Here is a 27209-nt window from a genome sequence, read left to right as displayed (position 1 = left end):
CTCTTGAGTCATATCAATCTACACCTCATCAAGAGTATGAAGTTTGAAAGAACAAAGAAGCGATTGAGCATCCTAAACCCAGCTGTTAATTTTGGCCTTTGGGAATGCCAATGAAAGGACTTAGAGATGTTTGTTTAATTGTGTTTCATTGGTACTTTCTGTGGTTAGTAAAATTTGAGTAAAAATAGATGTCTCTTCAATTGTCAATATGAAGAATTCACATCTACGAATGCCAACTTTTAAATTTAGGACTTTTAAGATTACACTTTTATAAAGGAAAACATTTATCAAGAAAATAGATGTCAAAAAAAAAGAGAAAGAAAATAGATGTCAATTAACGTTCTAGAGATCAATTTGTTTGAATATTGAGAAAGCCAATTCTATTTTTATCTGTCAGTTAAAGAAATTTTTCTGTTTGTAGTACAATGTTTCAAAACCCAGCTTAGTGGCGTATCTGCAAATGGAAAGATTAACAGCTTGAAAACTACATCTTCATGAAGAAAGGAAAAGTAGATTTTGTTTTATTTAAGAGTTACAGCTTCTCAACCAAATCTGGAAATACTATACTCTTGTCTACCTTCATCAAGAAAGAAGGAAATTCTCTTGGTAGAAAGGCCTTGTATAAAATATCCATAACTCTAAGGTAAGAGTGTTAGGAATTATAAAACCAAATTATCCAGATGATCACTTCCACCTTCCACTTGCCCTTTGTATGTAAATGCCTTGGTGTGGTTAAAGCTCCTACTTCTAAACCTATTTTAAGAAACCTGTATGGCCCTAGAACAAATGTACTGTGTATAAGAAGCATCTGTGAAGCATTAAAAGGCCAATTGCCCAGGTTCCATCCCCAGAGACTTTGACTCAGTTGGGTCCTAAAATCAGTATTTTTAACAACTGCTAGTAGTTAAAAAAAAAAAAACAAAAAAAACAAAAAAACTGTCTTACACCGGAAGAGGATAAGGAGATCATCTAGCCTATAATGCTCATTTTATAAATGAAGACGCTAAGGCCAAGACAAAAGTCAGAGCCAACTGCAGTTTTTCAAAAAATATTTTCATTCATTCAAAACATATTTTTTTCAAAGCATATTTAAAGGACACTTACACTCGATGCACTAGGCATTAGGAAACAGTGCCAAATTAGATAGGTTTGGTCATTGTCTAGCAGGAAAACAGAGTTAACGGTAGAAGTAAGATTATAAGAAGCAAGTTATGTGCCAAATGAGTGTTTCTGCCATTCTGAGAAAACAGCTCTTTCCCTTAGTTTGAGTTATCGTTATAATCTCAGTAACTGAAAAAGACATAACAAATGAAAAAAAAAAAAAAAACCTTATCTTTCAAATGTTTCCTGTGTCTTTGTAAAGATCTGTTACATTTCCAATAGTTACATGACCTGCTTCCACCCCTAGGAAGTTTGGGGGCTGCATTGAGATGCTAATATCTGGGAAACATCTGCTTCTTACCCATTACCAACTTCTAAAACCCACATTGGAGCTAACCTAATGTGAACCCTAAGTCCTCAAATCAAGCTAAGCCTTTTGCTGATGCTGAGGAAGGCAAGCCCATCTGTGGCCAAACTTATGTGACTTTTACTTATAAAAATGTATTGTTTTATTTTGCGTTCCATGGGGCAAGTAATGCAGATACTAATACTAAACACAGTTCCTTCTTTTCCCTCAAAAGGTGGCTTGGTTCATGTATCCTGCATGGACTTGAAAGGTTTAAGAGTATAGTAAATCTCAAACTGAAGATTTTGGCATATTAAAACCTCTGTAAGATATCAAAAGAGCTCATAACTAAAAGCTTATAGTTTGGAGATTAGTTTAAATTTCAGGCCTAACATCTAGTCTTACTACTGCTAGCTCTAAAAGCTGGACTGAATAAACATCCACCTTCACGGTCTTTACCAAGATTTCCTTTAGGTACCCAATCACATTTTACTGAATGAATGGTTAATTGTAGTAACATAGTGTTCAGCAAATTCTAAACAAAATTTTAAGGAATTGTATTAAGTGAGAAGTTTAATATCTGCCATCTAAGTTGTATGTTTCATGTAAGCTAATAGTGGAGATTTCTCAAGAATACTGATAATGGTATTAACTTTTAATTTCATATTAATAGATGTTATGATATATTCAAATAAATTTTAAACTTCAAATTGCTTCACCCTTTCCAATTAAATTGTCACTAATATTTGGATAAAATTTAGATGGAATTTCATACAAAATTTTTAAAAGGCCAAAGGCATGAGAAATTATTCCACTTGATATCGTAAAGTTTGCATATTTATTCAGATCTTCTTAACCTTGCAAGTCTGTTAAAAGTAGTATGGAAATTGTCCATGAACAGGCTTTCTCATTAGATTTTTGGCACCTCTACATCAGTCTCAGCCAGAACCCTGAAGAGCAAAGGCAAAATTGGAACACATTTATCTGAATATTTCAGAACTTCCAATGAGGTTTCTTCCAAAAGCTAGGAAAGGGTCATGGGGATTCTTTTTTTCCTGATTCTTCTTCTATGAAAATCTTTCACTATCCAAATTCATTATGGAAAAAAATTTGCTATCTCCAAATGTGTTTTATTTGTAGAATGTCTGCACAAAAACTTTTTGGTTCAGTTTCAGGTCCAGAAAACAATCTTATTAAACACAGTGGCCATCCAAGTGCAATTTAAAGATCCCATGGCAATTTTCAAAAGGAGCAAGGATTAATTCCAAATCTTGGCCAATATCAATAAAACTGCCTCTAATTTCCACAGTCCCGTTTGAGCTACTGTCAAGAGCATAATGGCTTTCTCCATTAGCATACATAGTTTCTCACTACCAGTGTTTAACTCATTACTTTGTAAAGCACTTTAAAGTACTTTAAAATACCCCAAGTATGAAAACTGCTATTTAAAAACAATCCTGTGCTGTTCTGCACCACATCAGAATAACCTAGCTAACCCACCCAAAATAACTCGAATGATTCCTAAACTTGGGGTGTTACAAAAGTCCTTTTTTCCCCACCAATCCCAAATAAAGTAGATATACCCAGTAGATTACTTTCAACCCATATCTAATTAGCATGCTATAGCTTATACTTATTTTTTTTAATGACCATGAGGGATATAAGTTCCCTCCTTGACTACAAACACCTTGAGAGCAGGATCCACTTCTAATTTGTCTCCCTTAGAGCCAATCAAGCAGATAATAAATACTTATATAAACATTATTATTCACTTATTAATCCTTTCAAACATCTGTCCGCCCATGTATCTTTCCTATGTGGCAGTCATGAGCCAAGCACTAAAGACAAAGAAATAAATTTTTAAAATATAAGGAAATATAGGGGCACCTGGGTGCCTCAGTCAGGTAAGCATCTGACTCTTGGTCTCGGCTCAGGTCATGATCTCAGGGTTCTGGGATGGAGCCTGCATTGGGCATCATGCTCAGCATGGAGTCTGCTTGTCCCTCTCCCTCCACTCTGCCCATCCCTCTGTGTGTGTGTGCTCTCTGTCTCTCAAATAAATAAATAAAATCTGTTTAAAAAATAAAATAAGTAAAAATAGATAAATTGGTTCCATCATCAGGAGCTCTCAGATTAATACTGGAAAACAGACATGAAAACAGACAATACAGAACAATCAAAGTCACAAATCCTAAGCAGAGGGTCTTAGGGGAACATAAAAGAAGAGTAACTGGAACTTTACAGATGACTTCCTCAATGACATGCGCACTGATCTTTTAGCAATTAGTAACTAGTATCAAGGCCAAGCAAAGCAAGAGCATCCAGTGCAGAGAGAAGAGAATAAAGTCACCCTGCTCAGAGAATTTCAAGTACTTAATATGACCAGCACAGTATTTTCAGTGGAGGCAGGACTGACCCGTAGGAGATGCTTTAATGGGGAGTCTTATTTGGTCCCAATAATTGGCGGATATTACTGGCCCATAAATAATAAAGGCCCAGAGATGTAGATGTTAGATACTTTGTAATGTGCAGCACAATCCTGCATAATGAAAAATTATCCCAAATTTTATAAAAGTTTATACTGTCCCTTCAGTCATGTCCGTGAGAAGCTTAGTTATAACTCTCTTGGCCTAGAGCCTCATCCCACTTTACATATAACATAAAATATTTTTGTATTGTTTTAATATACACTGAATTTTTCAGGAATGCAATTACCATATAAATCAAGGAAAGACTACTTTGCTTTGTTTGGAATTTTATTAAGAGTTATTCACCATTTCAAAAAAAAAAAAAAAATAACAGCAACAAGCAAAACAGTTCTAGGTGTCTGGGTTGCCAATGCAGACACCTGGATCAATCTGTGTTTGCAGGTGTCACAGACAAGGTGATTTTATTTTTAAGCACAAGCATCTGACAACTTCATTAGGCCTTCCAGTGTAGTTGTGCCTAAGCATATTTGTACTTTTTTTACTACATATTATTTTCCCTTTACTTTTCCTTTATATTTAATCAGAGCATTTTAAAAAATGCTTCTGAATAGATAGGTTATTTTATCTATGGGTTTCATTTCAGATTAGTAGAAGTGTGTTACAAAATGCTTCTTGTAACAAAGAGGGCTTCAGGTTGCAGAGGAGAGAATAGACTGGTGGACTGGTGTGTTAATAGCATCTCATCTCTTTCCCCAAAGAGCTCAGTAGTTACACGTGAACCTCTAATTGCTAGGAGATGTTCCCAGTTCTAAGGGTCTGATTATGGTTTAATGCTTGCTGAAAAAATAAATGAGCAAAATCAAGTTAGGGAACCACTTATTTTTCCCTGCATGAAACATTTTAATGTGATATTACAGTTATGTTTCCCTGACTGTTTCAGCACCATAAAATGCCTGTCCCATCTCGAGGCCCAAAGGAGTCAATTCCTTTTTTTTTATAATAAATTTATTTTTTATTGGTGTTCGATTTGCCAACATATAGAATAACACCCAGTGCTCATCCCGTCAAGTGCCCCCCTCAGTGCCCGTCACACATTCACCCCCACCCCCCGCCCTCCTCCCCTTCCACCACCCCTAGTTCGTTTCCCAGAGTTAGGGGTCTTTACGTTCTGTCTCCCTTTCTGATATTTCCCACACATTTCTTCTCCCTTCCCTTCTATTCCCTTTCACTATTATTTATATTCCCCAAATGAATGAGACCATATAATGTTTGTCCTTCTCCGATTCACTTACTTCACTCAGCATCATACCCTCCAGGTCCATCCACGTCGAAGCAAATGGTGGGTATTTATCGTTTCTAATGGCTGAGGAATATTCCATTGTATACGTAAACCACATCTTCTTTATCCATTCATCTTTCGATGGACACCGAGGCTCCTTCCACAGTTTGGCTATTGTGGACATTGCTGCTAGAAACATCGGGGTGCAGGTGTCCCGGCGTTTCATTGCATCTGTATCTTTGGGGTAAATCCCCAACAGTGCAATTGCTGGGTCATAGGGCAGGTCTATTTTTAACCAAAGGAGTCAATTCCAGAGCTGTTTTTAATCTTTTATCTTAACTTTCCTGATTGGTCCTTCAGCATCATTCACAGGCGATAGCCATAATACCAATATTAATAAACTAACACTTATTTGGCACCTACTACATGCAAGGTCTCATTTTCCATAGGAAATGGCCTATCCTCACTAACCTGTAAAGGCATGAACATTTATCACGACTGTACAGATGAGCAAACAGAACTAGGTGACTTTCCTGAGGCCACATCACCTTTAAGTGGCAGAGGCAGGATCCAAGCTTAGGCGTGCTAGCTCATATCATTCCAGGATCCCAAACTTTGCCTCTGCTAAGATGGTTTTTCTCTTCTGTGTTTCTGTGGTTTCTCATCTTCTAGACAGATAAAGGTTTAAAACTGACAAACTGCAGCACATGGTTCAAATCTATTCCCACTTGAAGCTGTGGTGTGAAAAGAGCTAAGAAAGCAAACAACTAAAGCAAAACAAAAAGAATACTCATTGGTTGTTACATGATGTCATGAGAACAGCAAAATCATGGGCTTCTCTCTGAAATGTCATGAAAGCATATCTGATATGAACATACTGGTGTTGGATTTGTCCATGGAGAACTAGTATTGTTCCAAATTTGGCATCACTGAATAGACGTTATTGGACCTCGCTCTGACATTGCCCAATACTGCCTGAAACTTGGAACATGCTAATGCCGTATTGAAGGAGAAATTAGTGCTTGATCATATTGTCCCTGGGAAAAATTACTTCTCTTCTTCTTCTGATTTAAGAAGACGTGGCATCGAAATCCTTACCACATTAAATGAGAGATTCCTTTACACCAGGAGTAGGTTACCCATCTCACCATTGTCATTACTGTAAAGTGGCACCTCTTTTTGTTTAAAATGCATAGGGGGTTCCCTGGGTGGCTCAGCAGTTTGGCACCTGCCTTTGGCCCAGGGCGTGATCCTGGAGTCCCGGTATTGAGTCCCGCGTTGGGCTCCTGGCATGGAGCCTGCTTCTCCCTCCTCCTGTGTCTCTGCCTCTCTCTCTCTCTCTCTCTGTGTGTCTATCATAAATAAATAAATAAATAAATAAATAAATAAATAAATAAATAAATAAATATTTTTTTTAAATATAATAAAATAAAATGCTTAGAATAAAGATTTCAAGGGGCACCTGGCTGGCTGAGTCAGAAGAGCACATAGCTTTTGATCTCAAAGTCATGAGTTCAAGCCCCATGTTGGGTGTGGAGATTACTTTTTTTTTTTTTGAGATTACTTTTAAAAATAAAATATATATATTAAAAAAAGGATTTCAAGTAAGCTATGAAAGAGATCTAAACTTAAGTGCTTTCAATTTACTCTAATATACAGAATTTAAATGCTTGCAGAGCTTTTCGTTGATTTCATTTTCTTACCTTTTTTTTTTTTTTTCCCATTCTCCTGATTCATCTTCCTCACCATTACTACCACCACCCACACGTGAAGGCAGTGTCGTTGAGTAGAAAGATAGCTCTCGTTAGAACGAGGGAAACTTAGGTTGAAATTCTCAGTCTGAATGGGAGGCCTGGAGCAAGTTGATTTTCTTCCATGCACTTCATTTCCGTATCTAAAAGGGGAGGCTAATACCACTATATAGTAGAACTATGCCTGGCACGTAGCATGTGCTCAGTAAGTGGAAACTGTGCTCAGTGCCAAGGAGAGGAATAAGCATAAAACATGGTCCTTGCCCTTGAACAACCTAAAATCTACCTGCATTAGAGAATTCATTTGTAAAAGAAAAATGATAAGAGAATGTGGAATACACTAATTGCAAGATGAGTCAGATAGTAACTGTTAAAGGGGTTCCCACAGGCTGAGCAGTCAAGGAGGGCTTCGTGGAGGCAAAGAGCCTGTGATGAGATAGAGCTGGTCAGGAAAAGCAGGAAGGTGCTCCTGACATAAGGCTGGCACAATATCAAGGGTTTATGATACTTTTAGGGTCTGCAACATCTTTTCATTTTAATTTCCTTTAAAATCAAAGGAAGAAAATGACCAATATAATCATAAAATAAAATTTTTTACTTTTTTTTTTTTTTTTTTTTTTGTGGAAGAAGGGGCACTTGAAAGCAGATATGCCTAGGACCCATGTAAGTCATAATACAGCTGTGCCAGAGAAGGCACTGGGAATCTTTTTTTCCAGAAATTTCTGTCACTCACTCTGTTGTTAGCTTATACTTTACTGGAGACTGAACGTGTCTTTCCCAAATTATAAATGTTGAAACCCAGTGTCTACTGTGATGACATTAGGAGATGGGGCTTTTAGAAGAGGCTAGGTCACGAGAGTAGAGCCCTCATGAATGGGCTCAGTGTCCATATAGAAGAAATCTCACCGAGCTCCCCAGCTCTTCACCACCTGAGGTTATAGCTGCTTAAGAAGTGAGCCTTCACCAGGCAGTGAATCTGTCAGCACCAAGGTATTGGACATTGGACTTCCCAGTCTCCAGAACCGTGAAAAATAAACTTTTGTTGTATATAAGCCACCCAGTTTATAGTATTTTTGTTTTAGCAACCCCAACAGACTAAGACTCTCTTCAAGGAGTTCATGAATGAAACGGAAAAGCAATGATATGTTCTATAACAAAACCAAGTACTATTTCAAAGAAAACCTTTAAATAGCACATGAGACTCTTTCAGTTTATCCAACCTTGCCTGTCATTATGCCTCATAAAAATCTTCCAGGCTTATTCTGAATCCCCAAGGGCCCCAAAGGCAAGTTCTTCAATCCACAGGGATCTGAAAAGATGTGGTCCCTCTCTATGCCTGTCTATTGTTGGGCTGTCACCAGATGCTCACCGAGACAGATGTCACTAATTCCCTTCCTACAAAAAAAAACAAAAAAAAAACAAAGGGGTAATCAGAAGTTACTGACTGGAGTCCCTGAGTCCCTGCCTAGATTATTCACCACTACTGGAAAAGAAACAGCCATATCATCCCTAATGGGGGAGAACTAAATTTGAGAAATGTTTTTGTTTTATATAAAAAGCTCAAGTTTACCTGTCTTGTTTTCTTCTTCATTACAGAGCAGAGAATTCTGCTTTTACACTTGTAATGCCCCAAACCAAATGATATCAATAAATTGATAAATAGGTTGCATGAATTAATATTTTTTTCTGAACTCTTTTTAGGTAAGACTCATAGCATTTTGAGCCAGATGAAATCACAGACGCCATCAACGTAACCCTTTTTTTCTGCTACTATCTCTCAACTTACAACTAACTAAATACGTATCACCAGATTTTCACCTCTTAGTTTTCCACTCAACCTTTTCCTCTTAGGCCATGACTAATCTTTCTTAGAATATTTTGTGGCTTCTCTTCTTTTGCTTACCCTATAAGCTTAGAGTTTACCAGATTTTTGTATTCTTCCCTTTTCTCTTTTTTTATCCTATCCTAAGTTTGAGGCCAAGTTGTCCTTGCTCATGTGTCTATACTAGGCACATTCCTTTAAATAATCCTGATCCATTTACCCTACAAATGTCAAAGTCCCACCATGGCACTGGCCATCTCTTGAAACTTGCGTCATTCAGACCACCTTGCTTAATGTTACCAATCCTTCTTCCTTCAGCTCGTATTTCTTAGTTCTCCAGTTTGTTTTACTTCATAGCTCAGTTTGGAGTCCTTATTTGAGACTCTTCTTGGCTTTACAAGTTACTTCAGACTTGGCTCTCCAGGTGGCCCTTGGCAATCTCTAATCTTAGTCTTAATTCTGATCTAAAATCATGCTCCATTACCTCTGGTAAGACACATTCCAATTTCCTGCCTTCATTCCATGGACCTACATGTGCCCCCTCCCTTCCATCTCTCTGTAAGGAGAGGAAAACTAGAAAAATGGTCATTTACTTTTGACTCCTAAACCATCAGGTCAAACGTCTCTCCTAAGATTCACGTTCTTACCTCCAGTTTTGATGGACACCTTCTCATCATAGTTGCACCGTCACTTCAGCTATAAGATGCACAAAGCAGAACTGACTTTCCTCCATGTCCCCCCTTTTAGTTATGTGGCCTCCCCATCCTCCAAGGCCTCCATGTTTGACCCCTCCCTTCTACCTGTCAGTTTTACCTCAGCAAATTCTTTGGTGCATATACCCTCTTTTCATATCTACTGCCATCACCCTACCTTATGACCTCTCACTTAGAGGGTATTCAATTCTCTCCTACAAAGATTCTTCTGTTCCCAGTTTCTATTCGCACTAAATGGCACATAGTGCTGTCAGAGTAGCAATTCTCCAGGGAGACAAGAGGAGAAAGAATGGTAGTCCAAGTAGGAATAATAGTATGAGTTGAAGACATAAACATAAAGCAACTTTGTTTATATAGAGGACTTCAAATAAATCTTGTCCTGTGTGTCTGTATCATAGGTGGGGTGGGACTATTGGCACTGGAGAGGGAAAGGTAAAGTAGACCCAGGTAGGAGTCAATTAAATTGAAAAGGTGAATTTTTCAGGAATAGAACTAATTCTAATGCTTGTCTCTAAAGAAATTGCTACCAAACACATAATGGCTACTGAATATGCTGCATAACTTTAATAGCTTATAAAATAAAATTTAAAATTGCAATACATAATAAAATTCACATTTATTTAGTAATGTGGTGTATGGTACAGTGAGATGGTATGGCAAAATAATCACAAGATTTGAAGTTAAGACATCTAAATTTGAGCATCAGCTTCAAATGACTTGCACCTAACTTCTTTAAGACTCATTTTCCTTAGTTGCAAAATTGGAAGAATGATAATAATAACATGCCATGTTGGTGAGAAAGAGCTCTTTTATATATAAAATATCAAATTTTATGCAAATATTTCACTTTTATCTATTACATAACATATAATCTTCTTTAATAAAGAGCTATAAATTCTTTGGATCTGGAGAGAATGCTGAGATAAATAGCTCTATCTCCATTCTGGTCATTTCTATTATTTCTGACCTTCATATTTATTTACTAAGAAAAAATTACCTTCATTCACTTGATTGAGTAAATTAGTATGTCTCAGCCATACTATACTTGGCACATAAGGGGATGCTCAAAAAAATTGTGTTGAATGTTGACAAATGTTATGAAATTCTCGTAGAACACCCAGAAAAGTTTAGTGATGGGAATAGCAATGAGAAATCCATGGGGAAAACAATTAATGGAGAGAGGTAGAAAATCTGGACAAAAAAGATGAAAATCAAGACTTTCAAGAGTTGGCAGGAAGAGGGAATCACTGTTCTCTAGAGAAGACCCTGAAGAAGCCTCTCCATCCTCAGTAGGGAGTTATCTGGTTATGAGTTCCTCCTTCTTCTGACACAAGCATTTCTGGCCAGCTTCTCAGAGGGTCATTGCTAACAATAAGCTTTTTCTGTCTTATTTAGTTCCTGTCTCTCTATTTCCTCCTGTCTCTTACCTGTCATTCCACTCTCTTTCTCTCATTGTCTATAAGTGTGTGCATGGTACATTTCTGTGGATGGTATAGGGACACACACACACTCAATTTATATTGAAAATGAAAACTTCTGAATTGACCCAAAACTTTATTTTAGTTTATTTTTTTAAGGATTTTATTTACTTATGGTGGGATGGGGGGAGGAGCAGAGGGAGAGGGACAAGCAGACTCTCCTGAGTGTGAAGCTCAATGCAGGCTCAATCCCAGGACCCTGAGATCATGGCCTGAGCCAAAATCAAGAGTCAGTCATACAACTGACTGAACCACCCAGGTGTCCTCAAAACCATATATATTTTTAAAGATTTTATTTATTTATTCATGAGAGACACAGAGAGAGAGAGAGAGATAGAGAGAGAGAGAGAGAGGCAGAGACACAGGCAGAGGGAGAAGCAGGCTCCACACAGGGAGCCTGATGTGGGACTCGATCCCGGGTCTCCAGGATCAAGCCTTGGGCTGAAGGCGGTGCTAAACCGCTGAGCCATCTGGGCTGCCCTCAAAACCATATTTTAAAGAATAACTGGATGATATTATAATAAGACAATATTTTATCTATTAATTAGTGTTCTTTTGTTTCACTTTTAAATTTCTGGATATTTCTTTCATACAAACAGCTACTAACAAATTCTAGACTTCCTGCCTTGGGGAAGGTAAAATGCAGCTAATGAGTCAGATTCTTGCAGGGGTCTTGGCATAGCTAGTAGATTTAGAAAAATATGTAACTGGTCAGTGTTTTCCCCCCAGTCCGGAGTTGATAAGTATTGATGAAAAAAGAACGTAAGAAAGAGAATACAAAGCCTAAGATTTGGCAGGGTTTCAACATGATGCCAGCAAGGAGACAAAACAATAACAAGAGTCTCCTGATAAATTTTGTGATCTGAGAGCAGAGACCTGTGTGCCTTTTGGCATAGGGTTAAGTAAAGTGGCAACATGGGAAGAAAAGCCCCCCAGTTGGAATAGAAATGGCTGAGTAAATTCGTTTCCCATTGCTGCCTAATACATTACCACAAACTTAGTGACTTAAAACAACATAAATGTATTCACTTAGAGCTATAGAGGTCAGAATTCCAAAATGGGTCTCAATTGATTAAAATTAAGGTGTTCACATTCCTTTCTGAAGGCTCTGGAGCCTCTTCCAGCTCCCAGAAGCTACCAGATGCAGCCCTTTGCTTGCATCCTCTTTCCTCTGTCTTCAAAGTCAAGTCTTCGTCACATGGACTCACTCTGACACTGACTTTTCTACCTCCCTCTTCCACATTTAAGGACCCTTATGGTTACAACAGGCCCATCTGAATAATCCAGGATAATCTCCCTATTGTAACCTTGTTCCTTCTGCAACCTTAACTCTCCATGAAGTGTAGCACGTACACAGGTTCTGGGGATTTAGATGGGACATCTTCAAGAAGCCATTCTGTTGCCTACCAGGGCTCTGGTGTGTGTGATGATGGACACAACTTCATGGAGTGGCCAAAGTATCGCAATAAATAGGAAAACGTGTTTCCCTCATACAGTCGAGAATAGGATGGACATGCCTTAGGGGTCTGGAGGACCCAGAGATGTTGTACTGTCAAATTCAGGAGAATATACCAGGACACCTATGTAATGGATCAGTGACCAGGAATGAAAAGCCAGGTCCTATAAAGGCTGGTGTACATTTCAGCAGGGCCAGCATGGAAAGATGGCAGCTAAGGACCATCTTTCTCCTTTCTCCTAACCCTGATGACTATGATACATATTGCCTTGACACCCCTACTATCCCCCCAACAGAGATGCAACCTCAGGCAGAAAAAGAAATGAGAAACCTCAAATCAACTGAGTTTCCCTGGAATTGACTAAGACTAATTTTCCACTATCAGCAGATTAGAGCCTCTGCATAGAAATTAGGTACATCTGTAAGGAGGGTAAAAAGCATATTTCACATTTGAGTGTATCGTCTGATATTTAATGCATGCTAAACTCAACACTTTCTTTTTAGAGTAAATGGGCACTTTTGATTTTCTTTCTAAACCCATTGTGTGTGTGTGTGTGTGTGTGTGTGTGTGTGTGTGATCCTCCCGTGCTTGTACTCACATTCTGACTTCAGAGGCAAAGAAAAGGGTGCTGGACCTCAGACCAGAGCCCTGTGTCCCATGGGTTTATCTTCTTCTTCTCCCCCTCATTTAAAAATGAATTACTTTACCAAGGAAGAGATTTTTCTTTTGGCGTATATTTCTATTTCTAGTCCACACATGGGTTATTTTAGAATGGTAAAGTTGACACCCTTCCCCCAGAAGAATAAAAGTTTTCAAAACCATTGCCTTTCCCAACTTAGGCGAAAGAACTTTAAAGGATGCTATTTAGCCATCCATTTGGGATTTCGCCTTCAGAGATGTCAAGGGAGAAGAGAAGAATGACTGCCAAAGGCTTCTGCTAGAAGATTTATACGTTCTCTTTAATTCCTACAATGCTTAAAAATAGACATTATTATCGCCAATTTACCTATGGAAAAATCGAGATCCACAGGGGCACCTCACTTTCCCAAGATGCCTTAGCTTTCCCCTCCTCCCCAACCCCCCCCCCCAAAGCAGAGTCTGCTGCAAAGGCTTGCATGCACATAGTTTATTTGGGAAATGAGCCAGGAAGCTGGACTGAAGGACACAGGGAAAGAAACAGGGAAGAAGGAAAAACCCAATACAAGGATGCATTATGAAGTTGGCCACCTCTAAAGGTGACAGAGCTTGACCCCACCGTACCCTTCTGAGGAGGTTTGTGAACTGTGCCACAGAACTGTGCATCTAGGTTAGGAGAGGGGAGTTTATCTTAGGTCATCTACCCTGACTGCTTATGGTGACCGACCTTCTAGTAGTACACGTACATACCATACCCAGAGTGCCTCCATGGGTGCCCCACGTCTAAGCCCCGGGGCAGGAAGCTAGAGATATGGGTGGAATATGGCAAGGCACTGCCCTATTACATCAGTGCAAAACTGGTTAAAGCCTGTGCAGAGGTGGCCAGGACAGCAGGGGCTGCATAAGAGGTGGGGCTGGGAGGACAGGAAATGATACACAGAGGTGGCCAGTACTCAAGGTCATATGGCTATTCGATAGTTAAAATCAGGCCTGCATGACTGCAAGGCCTGGGTGCCTTCCATAACTCAGATGAGTTCCCAAGAAGGTATTGGGCTTTGTGGAACTTAAACATGAGTTTATTACCCTTGGCAATTAGATGAGGATCTGGTATTGATTTTACATTATATCAGAAGTGGAGCATTATACACTCACTCTTTGTATATCCGAGGGCATGAATTCTTCCCCCATTAACCTCCAAAATGGGTTTGAAAATAAATACGTTAAACAGAGTCCTCTAGAACAGCGCTATCAAGCAGAAGAGTAATGTGAGCTATGTGTGCAATTTTAAACTTTTTGATATCCACATAAAAAAGAATCAAATAACAGGTGAAATTATTTTTCATCGTCTATTTTATTTAACTCATTGTTTTCTATGTATCGTTTCAACGTGTAATCAATACAAAATGATTGCTGGGATATTTTGCATTATTTTTGTTGTTATACTCCGTCTTCAAAATCTTCAAAATCTGGTGTGCATTTCACACTTAAAAGCACATGTCAGTTTAGACTAGCTATATTTCAAGTGCTCAATAGCCACATGGGGCTAGTGTTACCATTTCAGATCATGCAGCTCTAGGATATTTTCCACTCATGAAATGAAGGAGTTAATCTGTGAAAGGCAATACCAGAGCACTTTTCCTTGGGATGAGATGGATTAGGGAGGATTCCTATACACTCTCCTGACATTATGACTTTGGTCTATATTATTTTTCTCTGAAATAAACAAAATGTCAATTTGACAAGGTTCATAGCTAGAAGTGATTAAAATAGTAATTCCAAGACAAACCAAGCCATACGAGAATCTAATATTTCAGGGGTATATTTCCCCTGTTCACTTGTCTTTAAACTAGAGAACAGGTAATTTTTAACCTAAAAAAAAAAAAAAAAGAAAGAAAAATCTTACACATTAGCTTACTACAGATGGTGAACAATATAAGATAGTGACTCTACCCTGGGTGTTATACTATACATTGGCAAATTGGGTTTAAATAAAATAAAATAGGGCAGCCTGGGGGGCTCAGCGGTTTAGCGCCGCCTTCAGCCCAGGGCCTGATCCTGGAGGCCTGGGTTCGAGTCCCACACCAGGCTCCCTCTGTGGAGCCTGCTTCTCCCTCTGCCTGTGTCTCTGCCTCCCTCTCTCTCTCTCTCTCTTTGTGTCTCATGAATAAATAAATAAATAAAAATCTTTTTAAATAAATAAATAAATAAATAAATAAATAAATAAATAAATAAAATAATAAATAAAAAAAAGATGGTGACTCTAAAAGTGAATTGTAAATAAGGTATTTTTCCCACTTGAATTATAATATGTAAATATATTTGTCTTTACTCCTATAAGAAGATTTTTTTTTTATTTCTGTAGGTTTATATTTCACATAAAGCACAGATGTAATTTATATAAAGTCCAATAAGACATTTGGCAGCTGTTATAATAGAGCGGTTAAAGGCACAGAATTTAGAGATGGGTCTGGGTTCAAATTCTAGATTTACCTCTCACCGTGTGTATCTTTGAGCAAGTTACTTCGCCTCTTTGAGCCTCAGTTTTTATCTTCTCTGATATGGAGAGGACACTATCTATGTATAGGATTATAGTAAGTGTTAAATAAGCAGTGTCAAAAACAGTTCCTGGTACCTGGTCAACACAGTAAATGGCAGCTTTTACTGTTAGTGAACGAAAATCTAATAGGGAATCCCTGGGTGGCTCAGCAGTTTAGTGCCTGCCTTTGGCCCAGGGTGTGATCCTGGAGACCTGGGATTGAGTCCCGCGTCGGGCTCCCTGCATGGAGCCTGCTTCTCCTTCTGTCTGTGTCTCTGCCTCTCTCTCTCTCTCTCTCTCTCTCTCTCTATGTCTATCATGAATAAATAAATAAAATCTAAAAAAAAAAATCTAACAATAAGGCGGACTACATAATATTCACCTTGCCTTCAACATTTCTCAAGTCTATCAGTTAAGAAACATTTATAACTCATGTATAGAACCATGAATTACCATGAGTGCCACTAAATTCTACGGCATTCAGAAATTTACCAATAAAAGGGTCATTTTCCATTCAATGCTGGGCAAATTGTTCATAAAAATCCATAGGCTCAAAGCAACCTGGCTGAGAAGAGTTTTTTTTTTTTTTTTCTCCTGTTCTTTTGTCTCTTAATCCCCACACTGTGGCCTGATTCCCATAACAGCTGAAATTAGCACTTTAATTTCCACATTATCTCCTTTATATTAGAGATGAATAATGTGCCAGAATAAAAAGGGGGATCTTAGGGGGAATTACCAAAGATGAAAAAAAAAAGTATTATGCTTCTTCCTGAACAGCTTTTATATCCTGAACTGAATTATTACTGGTGAAGGAGAATACGTCTCCAGCCATTCAATCTAGAGCCAAATCAGAAGTTATCCCTCTGGGAGACAGAAGTCTCCTGAGACAAACCTCCAACATTACTTGCCCCACATCCTTTCACTAGCCACTTCAAGCCAAGTGGTTTAAGTATACTCGTCTGTGAACAAAATGCCATAGATCACATAGTCCTAACAATAATAATAACAGCTAGAGTGTATTCAAATGCTGCCTATGGGTTAAGCATTGTGCTAAGCATTCCACATGCATTAGTTCATTTATTCAAACCTGTGAGGTATGTGACAGATGCAGAAATTGAAGCACAGAAGTTTAGTGACTTGCTCCAAATCACACAGCCTGTAAGTGGTGGAGCCAGGATTCCAAAAGAGACATTTTGAATCTGGCTCTCACCTGGCACCACTGCACAGAAATCAGAGAAGACCCAAACATGTGCAATCTCCCAACATGTTCTGCTGGTGCTACTTCCAAAATGCATTCCCCGTCCATTCACTTGGTTCCACCTTCACCAAAACCGTCACAGTCTAAGCCACCATCAGCTTTTGTCTAGAGAACTGCAATACCTTCCAACCACTCTCTCTGCTTCCACTGCCAGTGTTCCACAGAGCAGCTAAGTGAACATTTTTTTTTTAATTTTTATTTATTTATGATAGTCACAGAGAGAGAGAGAGAGGCAGAGACACAGGCAGAGGGAGAAGCAAGCTCCATGCACCGGGAGCCCGACGTGGGATTCGATCCCGGGTCTCCAGGATCGTGCCCTGGGCCAAAGGCAGGCGCCAAACCGCTGTGCCACCCAGGGATCCCTAAGTGAACATTTTTCAATAGAAAACAGATGGGGGAACCTGGGTGGTTCAGTCGGTTAAGCATCTGCCTTCGGCTCAGGTCATGATCCCAGAGCCCTGAGATTGAGCCCGGCGTCGGGCTCCCTGCTCAGCGAGGACTCTGCTTCTCCCCTGTTCATGATCTCTCTCTCTCTCTCTCTCTCTCCAATAAATAAATAAAATCTTAAAAAAGAAAGAAAGAAGAAAGCAGACTTTGTCCCAATTTTGCTCCAATGCATGAAGCCTTCCGCTGGCTTCTCCATCCCTCAGAATAAATCCAAAATTCTTATCATGCTCTTTAAAACTGCACATAGACCAGGTCCTGTCAATCTCGTCACCTCACATACTCCAAGTCCCCTCACTCATCACATTGTCCTTTCTTTCCCTTAAGAATGTCAAGCTCGGGATCCCTGGGTGGCGCAGCGGTTTGGCGCCTGCCTTTGGCCCGGGGCGCGATCCTGGAGACCCGGGATCGAATCCCATGTCAGGCTCCCTGCATGGAGCCTGCTTCTCCCTCTACCTGTGTCTCTGCCTCTCTGTCTCTCTCTGTGTGACTATCATGAATAAATAAATAAAATCTTTAAAAAAAAAAAAAAGAATGTCAAGCTCACTCTTTAGGGCCTTTGCACCTGCTGTTCCTTCTGCCTGGCGCGCTCATGCCTCACATCTTCACATGGCTGCATACTTCTTGCCTTGCGGGCTCAAAGGTCACCTCCTGGGAGGTTACTTCATATCACCCTAGGCTAAAGCCATTCATCCACTCCTTTTTCCATTTCCCCATTCACTGTCTGCGTGACATGACCCCCTATTTTCCTTTTTGCGTAACACAGCTCTGTACAAAGTCATCTGTCTCTTTGCTACCTTGGTTCTCTAGCTCCCCTCTGTTGCCAGCAGCCTTGGAGTTCCACAGAACAGAGACCTTGTCTATCATATTTACCTCTGGATCTGCCAGGGCCTAGAACACAACCTGGCATGTAAAAGTGTTGTTGAATACATTATTTAATTAATTATATGACGAAAAACAGTCATCTTTGAGCACATAGTTCTCTGGAGTCCTCCTATCAATATCAACAAGGCAGCGAGAAATGGGATATAACAGAGATAGAGAAGCTCTAAGCGATTAATTTCAAAAAGAAAGAAAGAATCAGACAAAATGTGACTTATGTTGTTGGCATTTTTCCCATAACTCCTACTATATATCTTTGCCTCAGGACTGTGTCATCTCTATTCTTTTCCTCTTTGCTTCTCTTTTTTTTTCTCTTTGCTTCTCTTCAACAACAACAACAAAAACTTGAAAGCTTGTGTATCAGGTACTGTGCTAGATACTTGGCTACATAAATATATAAGGAATCCTAAGGAGGGCTCTAGGTGTTCACACAAATAATAATGACACAAATGCTCTTTACGTGGGTTGTAAGAAGTGTTTTTGAATGATGGGACATTAAGTAATAATTAAAAGAATTCTAAAGAATTTTAATCGGGAAATAATCCTACTATAAAAGGTTTGACGAGGCTAAAATATTGAAACTAGGCATTGAAAATTACTACTAATAGTTTTTAATGAGGGAAATAATAACTACAAATACAGTCTCCCTCTTTTTGTTCTTTTTCTCCTGGTTCTAAATCTGGTTCACTTATGCTTCAAGAAGAAATGATCCCAATACTGTATTTATCCCTCTTCTTCATGTCTACCTTGGGGTTAGATACGGCTCTGCCTCACATCTATCTTTTCTGTGACTGCAGGATAAGCTCTACGTGGGGACACCCCATTCTCCTGACAGAGGTAGAGACAAGTGGCTTTTTTTAAAGGAGACACATGTCGCTTCCCTCATCTTTCATTGGTCTAAGCAAGCCATAAGGCCATACTCGTGTTCACAGGGGAGGAACTACATTCCTCCGAATATTTAGAGAGTACTCAAATATTGAGAAAAATATTCTGCCACAGGCCCTTTTGTACTTTCCAAGTTTTCTGCAATAAGTGTATATAATATTTATTAAAAGAAACATATCTGAGATGTTGATTTTTAAGTACTTTTATTTCTCTTTGGCTGGACACACATTTAACTGCAATAACAGAAAAATTTGACCTTCAAGGGTTTAAAAAATAAAGGCTAATCTCTCACATAATAATAAATATGAGGTTAGGTGGCTTTCACTGGTTTAGCAACTCAGGCTAGATTTTCTTGACTTCTCTCTCAAGTTTATAGCCCTTTGTCACAGATGGTGGCTGCTGCTTTGGGCCTAACATCTTCAATGAAAGAAAGAGGAAAAGGAGATAAGAAAAGCAAAGCAGTTACACTAGGCTCTTTATTGAAAAAGCAAAGAATTCTTCAAATGTTCCCCCAGCAGACTTGCCCTCATATCCTACTGGCCGGAAGTGAATCACATGACCACTTTCAGCTACAGTGAGGTTTGGGAAAACAGGGAAAGGTATTGCTGTGATTGATTTAGGACAATCATGATCTTTCCTGGGGCCTGGCCTGTACCTTCCTTAAACAAAGTCTGGGTTGTGTGAGCAATGAGGAATTAGGAACTGGTTATTGGCTATATGCCTGCCTGCTGCAGAAGCAAAGAGAGGGTGCAGTTCATTCTGATAAGTGAGTTAGGTGGACACTTCAGCTGGGCCTGGAAGGATAGTGGGATTGTGCCCCATAGAGTAGAAAGTGGTATTTCATAGACGAGGTGCAGGATGAGCTCCAGCAGGAAGGAAATGCTGACTAGCAAGTATGATATAACTATAGTGTACAATGTGGAACTTTCAAGAGAGAGTAGAAGCTGGAGAGATAGAATAGGGCCAGATGATGGATAATAACAATAGTTTGCATTTATTGGATGCTTACTATAGATCAGTACTTTTATACCCATAATTTCATTAAATTTTCACAATTCCATAAGTACTACTATTTCCTCCCACTTTACAAATGAGGTTAAGTAACCTGCTCAAGGTCCCATAACTTATAAGGGAAAGAGCTAGGATTGAATCTGGTCTACATTGTAATAATAAAGAGCAGATGCTCTGAAGACAGACTGCCCACAGCCTGCACCTCACCTCACTTGCACCTCGATCCCTACCTCACTTCTTCCTACAGTGGTTCCCAGGGAAGTGCTTCGCAACCACTGAGCACAAGCTAAAAGCCAGTGTGGTAGAGAACTCCTGCGTGTGTAGAGAAGAGAATAAACTGGGGAAGATTAATACAGAGAATGAATCATCCAAGAAGATGCTTCTCTTTGTCTGCGCCTCTCAAATCAGAGTGAAAAGGAGACCATTAGTAAGTTCAAAATGTTTGTCCCTCCCTCCAGCCAATTTACATTTTCTACATTTTCGGACATAAACAAGAAAGCATATGAGCCAATGGCTGGGCTGTAATTCATCCTCTACAAAATGGAGATGAGCTTCACAATAAAGCTTCCCAGAAATATCTTTCAATCACAGGTTTAGCTGCTTTACAAGCACTGCCTGAAACACTCATAAATACAAGCAATCCATACCTCTTTACTTCTTCATACCCAACATTAACCATGATGTTAAAGGAGGCTTCTAGAGTCAACAGACCTTGTAGTCACATGGTCCTCTATTTGTTTTAGAATATGGCAGTTTTCTGTCAGCATCTACCTTTTGCATCCAGATCTATAAGATTCCTTTATAAAAATCTAACCTCTTTCCCCGACACGCATTTTTAAATAAGCAAAGGCATAAATACATAATCAAAATCTATAAAGTAATAGATGTGTGAATATTCTAATTTTCCTTCTAAGAGCTAAACAATTTCAATGTTCTGCTTTATTTTAGGGTGGGTTAGGTCAGTGTTTCTTAACTGAGCACTATTGTGTTGGCAACCTTGGCCACCAATAGCACACCCCAACCCCTGTGATAGTCAAAAAATAATAATAAATGCCCACACACATTTGCAAGCACTCCCCCCCAGAGGCATTTTTCCTTCTCTCTCCTTCTACTGTCGTGAGAAACATTGTTTGAAATGTAGCAGAATTAGGACAGAACTTTGGCTCTACCTACCCATTTATAGGAAATGAATTGATTTTCATATCTATAAAATAGGTGTAGTTTTAGTACCTATCTTATTATATGGATCAAATGAAACATATAAAACATAATGCTTGATACGTACTCAAGGACATAGTCCCATCCAGGTGAATATACTAGCTTGAATCAAGCATAGCATCTAAACTTTTTTCCCTCCTTCCCCAGGAAATGCTTAGACAGGTGAATAAAGGTTTAATTCACCATTCCATCCTGCCTTGCCATATTCTGGCTCCTGTTCATTTACAAAATTAGATAACTTGAAGCAATATTTTCAAAAATTGAAGTAGCTATATGATTGGTATAAAGTAGGATATTATAGAAATAATAATGGAAGAGAAGGTAAAGTCCACATTCTGGAGAAGGTAAGAATTACAAATCAGAAACTTCATAGGATTCTAGAAAGTTCTGTGTCCTTGCTTTATGGATTCATAGTTTGGAAAATGATCTTTTAGGATTTTTTATGGAAAACACTCCTTCAATGAGTGGGAAGTTAAAGCACATCATCTAAAAAGTTCATACAATTTCTAAAAGTTTATTAAAACTTCTATGATTGATTGGTTCAGTCCAATCACTAGCCTTAAAAACGTGAATGGCTTTAAATTACTGTAGCCTAGAGTATTCCTTTATGTATTCCTTATGTATTCTGTACACAATAGCGTAAAGGTGAATCACTAAGCTTGAGTTAATAACTGGGAACAAAATGTGGCTTCTAGCCACTGATTTATATTTACGTATTCAAAGACATACAAACATTTTTGTCACAGAAATTTAACTTAAGCAAACAATATGTGGGGGCATTTACAAAAGCTCAGCTCCTTTCCAAAAGGAATGTAAATAAAGAAAAGAAAAAAGGGATCCTTTTTAACACCTTGTTAAATATGCTAACTTTGGTTTAAATTTCAGTTTTGTATAAAACTATTTCAGGAGCAACAGATACTTCCTTAATACAGAAATTTACAAAAAAAGAAAGAAAGAGGGGATCCCTGGATGGCGCAGCGGTTTGGCGCCTGCCTTTGGCCCAGGGCGCGATCCTGGAGACCCGGGATCGAATCCCACATCGGGCTCCCGGTGCATGGAGCCTGCTTCTCCCTCTGCCTGTGTCTCTGCCTCTCTCTCTCTCTCTCTCTGTAACTATCATAAATAAATAAAAAAAAAAATTAAAAAAAAAAAAAAAAAAAAAAAAAAAAAAAAAGAAAGAAAGAAAGAAAGAAATTTACTCTGCTGGATATTTCCCATTACCTTTCCAAGATATTCCTCATCCGGCTTTGGACCTGGGAGACAGAGCTTTACGGACTGTGTCAACGGGGCTCTTGGCTTTCTGTGTTCTATTTGTCTCCAAAAGGAGAGAACAGCAGGAGATGAGTGGATGGGAGAAAGAGGAGGGGAAGTATTTCTTCTGCCTCCTTCATTGTGTGCTCAAGGCAGTTGACTGCATTCCTCGACGAAATGCCGCAGATTTTACCTGGCAATCCTCACCCATAGCTCTATCTAGTCTCTCCAGGTTCTAGAAACCACTCCCTACCCTGTCCTTGTAGGTCTAGGGTGGAAAAGCTTCCCACTGTTCCTAGCCCTGGAGGAGAACACCTTTCCCTATTAGTTTCCCTAAACTCTGTGATACAACCTTTATTAAATGTTTCTCTGTTAGCAATTTTGAATATGTCATCCATTTCTTGTTGGAATTCTGACTGCTACATTAACTTTTTGAAATTGCTTAAAAAGTCATTTGATGACTACAGTATAGGGTCAATTGCAGCACAATGGTTCCAGGTGCTGGTGTTGGAGTCCAAATGCTTGGGTTGAAGTCATGACAACCACTTACCTACTGTGGAATCTTGACCAAACCTCTTAGCTTTTCCACATCTCAGTTTCCTCATCTATAAAACAAAATGGATACTAATAGTAACTACTTCATGGTGCTACTTTGAGGATTGAAATCGCTTAATGGATGCCTGGCACATAGTAGATTCTTACAAATGTGGACTACTTTTATCATGTCTTCTTACATCCTGTATGATCCTGGGTGGTAGGCACTGAAATAGTAGTTAAAAATAACATATCCAAAGATGAGTGTAAGCAACCATCATTTCAGTGCTTCCATTCATCAACATTTGGAATTGAAGGCAACTATATTGGACTAATTTCTTTTGAATTTCAGGTGCCATTTTAAAAATCATTGTTCAAAATTCAGCTACGATTTCACTTATAATGTAAGAAACAAAACAAACAAGCAAAGGAAAAAGAAAGAGAGAGAGAGACAAACAAAGAAACAGACTTGTAACTATAGGAACAAACTGATGGTCATCAGAGGGGAGGGGAGTGAGGGTTAAATAAGTGATGAGCACTGGGTGATGTATGGAATTCTTGAATCACTATATTGTACACCTGAAACTAATATAATATTAGCTATACTGAGATTAAAATTAAAAATAAAATAAAATAAAACTTTAAAAATTTAAAAAAATTTCAGCTATGGTGGTAAATTAAATTGTAATTGGTGAAGCACCTGTGTATTAGTGAGAAAAATTGGTGGCATACTTAAACAGGTTCATTGGGAAGAGTTTAACAAAGGGACTTTTTAAAAGGGTATGGGAAAGGTTAAGGGAAACCTGCAAGGAAGGGTAAAACATCGCAATGCCAGCAACACCTAGGAACTGTTACCATCCTTAGGACTGAAGGAACAATGGGGAAGAAAGGAAGATGGATAGGTTACGGGAACTTTGAGATATTTCTTCCTGTAATTGTAGGGAGAGCTGCTTGACAGGACCAATGGCCCTCAGCCAAGAAGCCAGAGAAACAAAGAACCTGATGCCTCCCCTTGAGAAAGGGCCAAGGGACCTCAGTCCATAGAGGGTACCCTCCCAGGAAACAGCAAAAGGTAGATAGAAGCACAGACGGTGGGCCATGGGTATGAAAAGACAAGTAGATTATGTCTAACACAATAGAAAACCAAAGTAAATACAATCTCCATAACTATCTTTTTCTACATGCCCATTTCTATGTCCCTTCAAATCACTACTCTTGCCATTCTAAGTGATTTCGTTTTTAGAGAGAGAGAGAGATCCCAAGTATGAGCAGGGGTGGGAGGGAACAGAGGGGAAAGAAGAACCCCAAGCAGGTTCCATACTCAGGGCAGAGCTCAACATGGGGCTTGACATGGGACTCGATCTCACAACTCTGAGATCATTACCTGAGCGGAAATCAAGAGTCAGATGCTTAACCAACATGAGCCACCCAGGTGCCCTAACCATTCTGAGGGACTCTGGCACAGTAGAAAGTAGAATTATAAATAAAATATGGAAAATGTGCCAATGTAGGTGATATAATTAATATTACCTAGAAATCAACTTTATCAAATTTAATTATATGTATCTAAAGCCCTTTCACCCTGGATTCATTCTCTTTTTAATGGTGATGATGGGGACACCTGGATGGCTCAGCAGTTGAGTGTCTGCCTTCAGCTCAGGGCATGATCCCAGGATCCAGGATCGAATCCCACACTGGGCTCCTTATGGAGAGCCTGCTTCTCCCTCTGCCTGTGTCTCTGCCTCTCTCTCTCTCTCTGTCTCTCTCATAAATAAATAATAAAATCTTTTTTAAAAAAATGCTGATGAAGATGATTGTACCAACTATAACAAAGTGCTTACTGAGTATGAGGTGTCTTTCATGCATGTTTTCATTGAACTCTCATATCCACCCTAGAAGGAAGACATGATACCCCATTTATATGTACACATATAAAGAGAAAGTAACAAGTTAAAGGACATTTAGGGAAGTGACAGAGTTCATATGGCCAGAGTAGCCCTTTACAAACCCCTAGAAAAATTCAAGCTTCAAGACCTGGAAATTCTAAGGACGCCTGGGAGGCTCAGTCAGTTAAGCATCTGGCTTCGGCTCAGGTCATGATCCCAGGGCCCTGGGATGGAGCTCTGCACCAGGGCCCTGGGTGCAAGGAGTCTGCTTCTCCTTCTGCCCCTTCTCCTGCTCTCTCTCTCTCTCTCTAATAAATAAATAAAATCTTAAAAAAAAAAAAAAAAAAAAAGACCTGGAAATTCTAAGAATAAACCTGCAACTCAGAGGCAGAACATAAACCTGGGTAGCAGAACCAAGAATTCAATACAAGTGGAGATGGTGGTGGATGGAGTAGAAGCTTTCAACAAATGTGAGTTCTGGCCTTGCTATGCTTGCTGTGTCTTAGGGCCTCTTACTTATTGGACTTACAGAAATGTGGTAGGAGCAAGTCCAGCTGGTTAAAAGGGCAGGGAAGGAACCAACATTTTCCCTCCTGAAATTAACAATTTATGGCTATGGAAGCCTTTTCCCCCCCCCCCTTCATGTCAAGATAAAAAGAAAGGACATCTTTCCATTCCTACCCACCCCTATATTCCCTCATCCCTAGTGACAGGCAACATGTCATCCTCACACCCAGTGCTTAAGAAGAAGCAGATAACAGGACCCCAGTGCAGAGTGACAGACAGGAATTAGTCCCACCCATTTTTGCCCTCTTCAAGAAAAAGCCATCATCTGTCTCTCTGTTGGGAGCACAAGGCAGCATCAGCTTTTTGATGTAAAAAAAGATCCTAGAAAACCCACCTCACTGTGGGCCTGCCAGCTGGAAGCTTGACTGAGGAAAGAGAGACGAGCAGGTGAAAATGGCTCGCCAAGAGGTCAAAAAAGTCGATATAAAAAATGAGACAAAAGTCCTAGGAGCATAGTAAAATTCTTCAGCTTTCATAACCCCACCACAATTGTGTCAGCTTTGCTGGGTCAATTAGCTGCCTACCCTATCTTCCTCTGTTGTTAATAATGGGCAATATCCTCTCCCTTTAAAGAATGAAAATGAGGGATTTGTGGTTATAGTAAGCTATCATTAAAAGCACATGAATTCCTAAAAGCCTCTGAAAATAAATTAGTCTTTTCACATTACCATCTGCAACCATTTCACCTCAGCTAGTGATCCCATTAGCCCTTGTGCACTCTAAATAGGAGAGGGCTTGGATATTACTTAAGGAAGGATCTCCAAGGGAAATCAAATGGTTGCAAAGATCAAAAAGAGAAATTCCAAAGGTGGCATCTGTACTCTCACATTGCTCCAGAGCCAGGACCCCTGGGCCACGCGAGGGACGCCAACTGGGCCATCTCTCAAAGATAAAGATGGACTCTCCAGTAGAAGTCATCAATAAAACTCCAGGATGACTGGAAACAAGGAGGGAATCTGCACATCCACACTTAAGTATAATCTACTTAACCTCCATCTACAGGTCTCTACTTTCCAATAAGCCAGAACAAGTTTGAAACCATTCTCTGAACCTCTCGGCAGCATCAGACGCTGTTGACACGGGCTCCTTTTGGAACTTCTCTTTTCCCCCCTGGTACACCAGGTGGGATACTGTTCCCTTAAAAGTCAGGTACACCTCAAACCTTGAAATGTGACCTTATTTGCAAATAGGATCATTGCAGATGGAATTATTTAAATGAATATGAGGTCATACTGGAATTAGGATGAGCCTTTAATCTGTTATGACTGGTGTTCTTCTAAGAAGAGACAGACACAGAGACATAGAAGGGGAACTCCATGTGACAACACAGGTAGAGGTAGGAGTGATGCGTCCCTAAACCAAGGATTGCCAGCAACAGTGTAAACTAAGAAACAAGTATGAACAGATTTTCTCTCTGAGCCCCTAAGAAAGAGCCAACACTGCCAACACTTTGATTTCAGACTTCTGGCCTCCTGAACTGTGAGAAAATAAATTTCCATGGTCTTAGGTCTCCTAGTTGTGTTATTTTGTTGCCACAGCCCTAGGAAACTAAGACACCTGGCTTCGGTGATGCCACATGCTTTGGCATCACACACTCTCTAACCACTACACAACCTGGCCCTTAAATGATGGAGTTTCTCCAGGCTCCATTCTTTTGGTCACTCTAACCTCCCCTTAGCTGACTTAGTTCCTACTCGTGACTTCGGTACAGCCTTCCTACACTCG

This window comes from Canis aureus, chromosome 21, assembly GCF_053574225.1.
Source record: "Canis aureus isolate CA01 chromosome 21, VMU_Caureus_v.1.0, whole genome shotgun sequence".
Taxonomy (NCBI): Eukaryota; Metazoa; Chordata; class Mammalia; order Carnivora; family Canidae; genus Canis; species Canis aureus.
Note: the sequence above shows the minus strand (reverse complement) of the source record.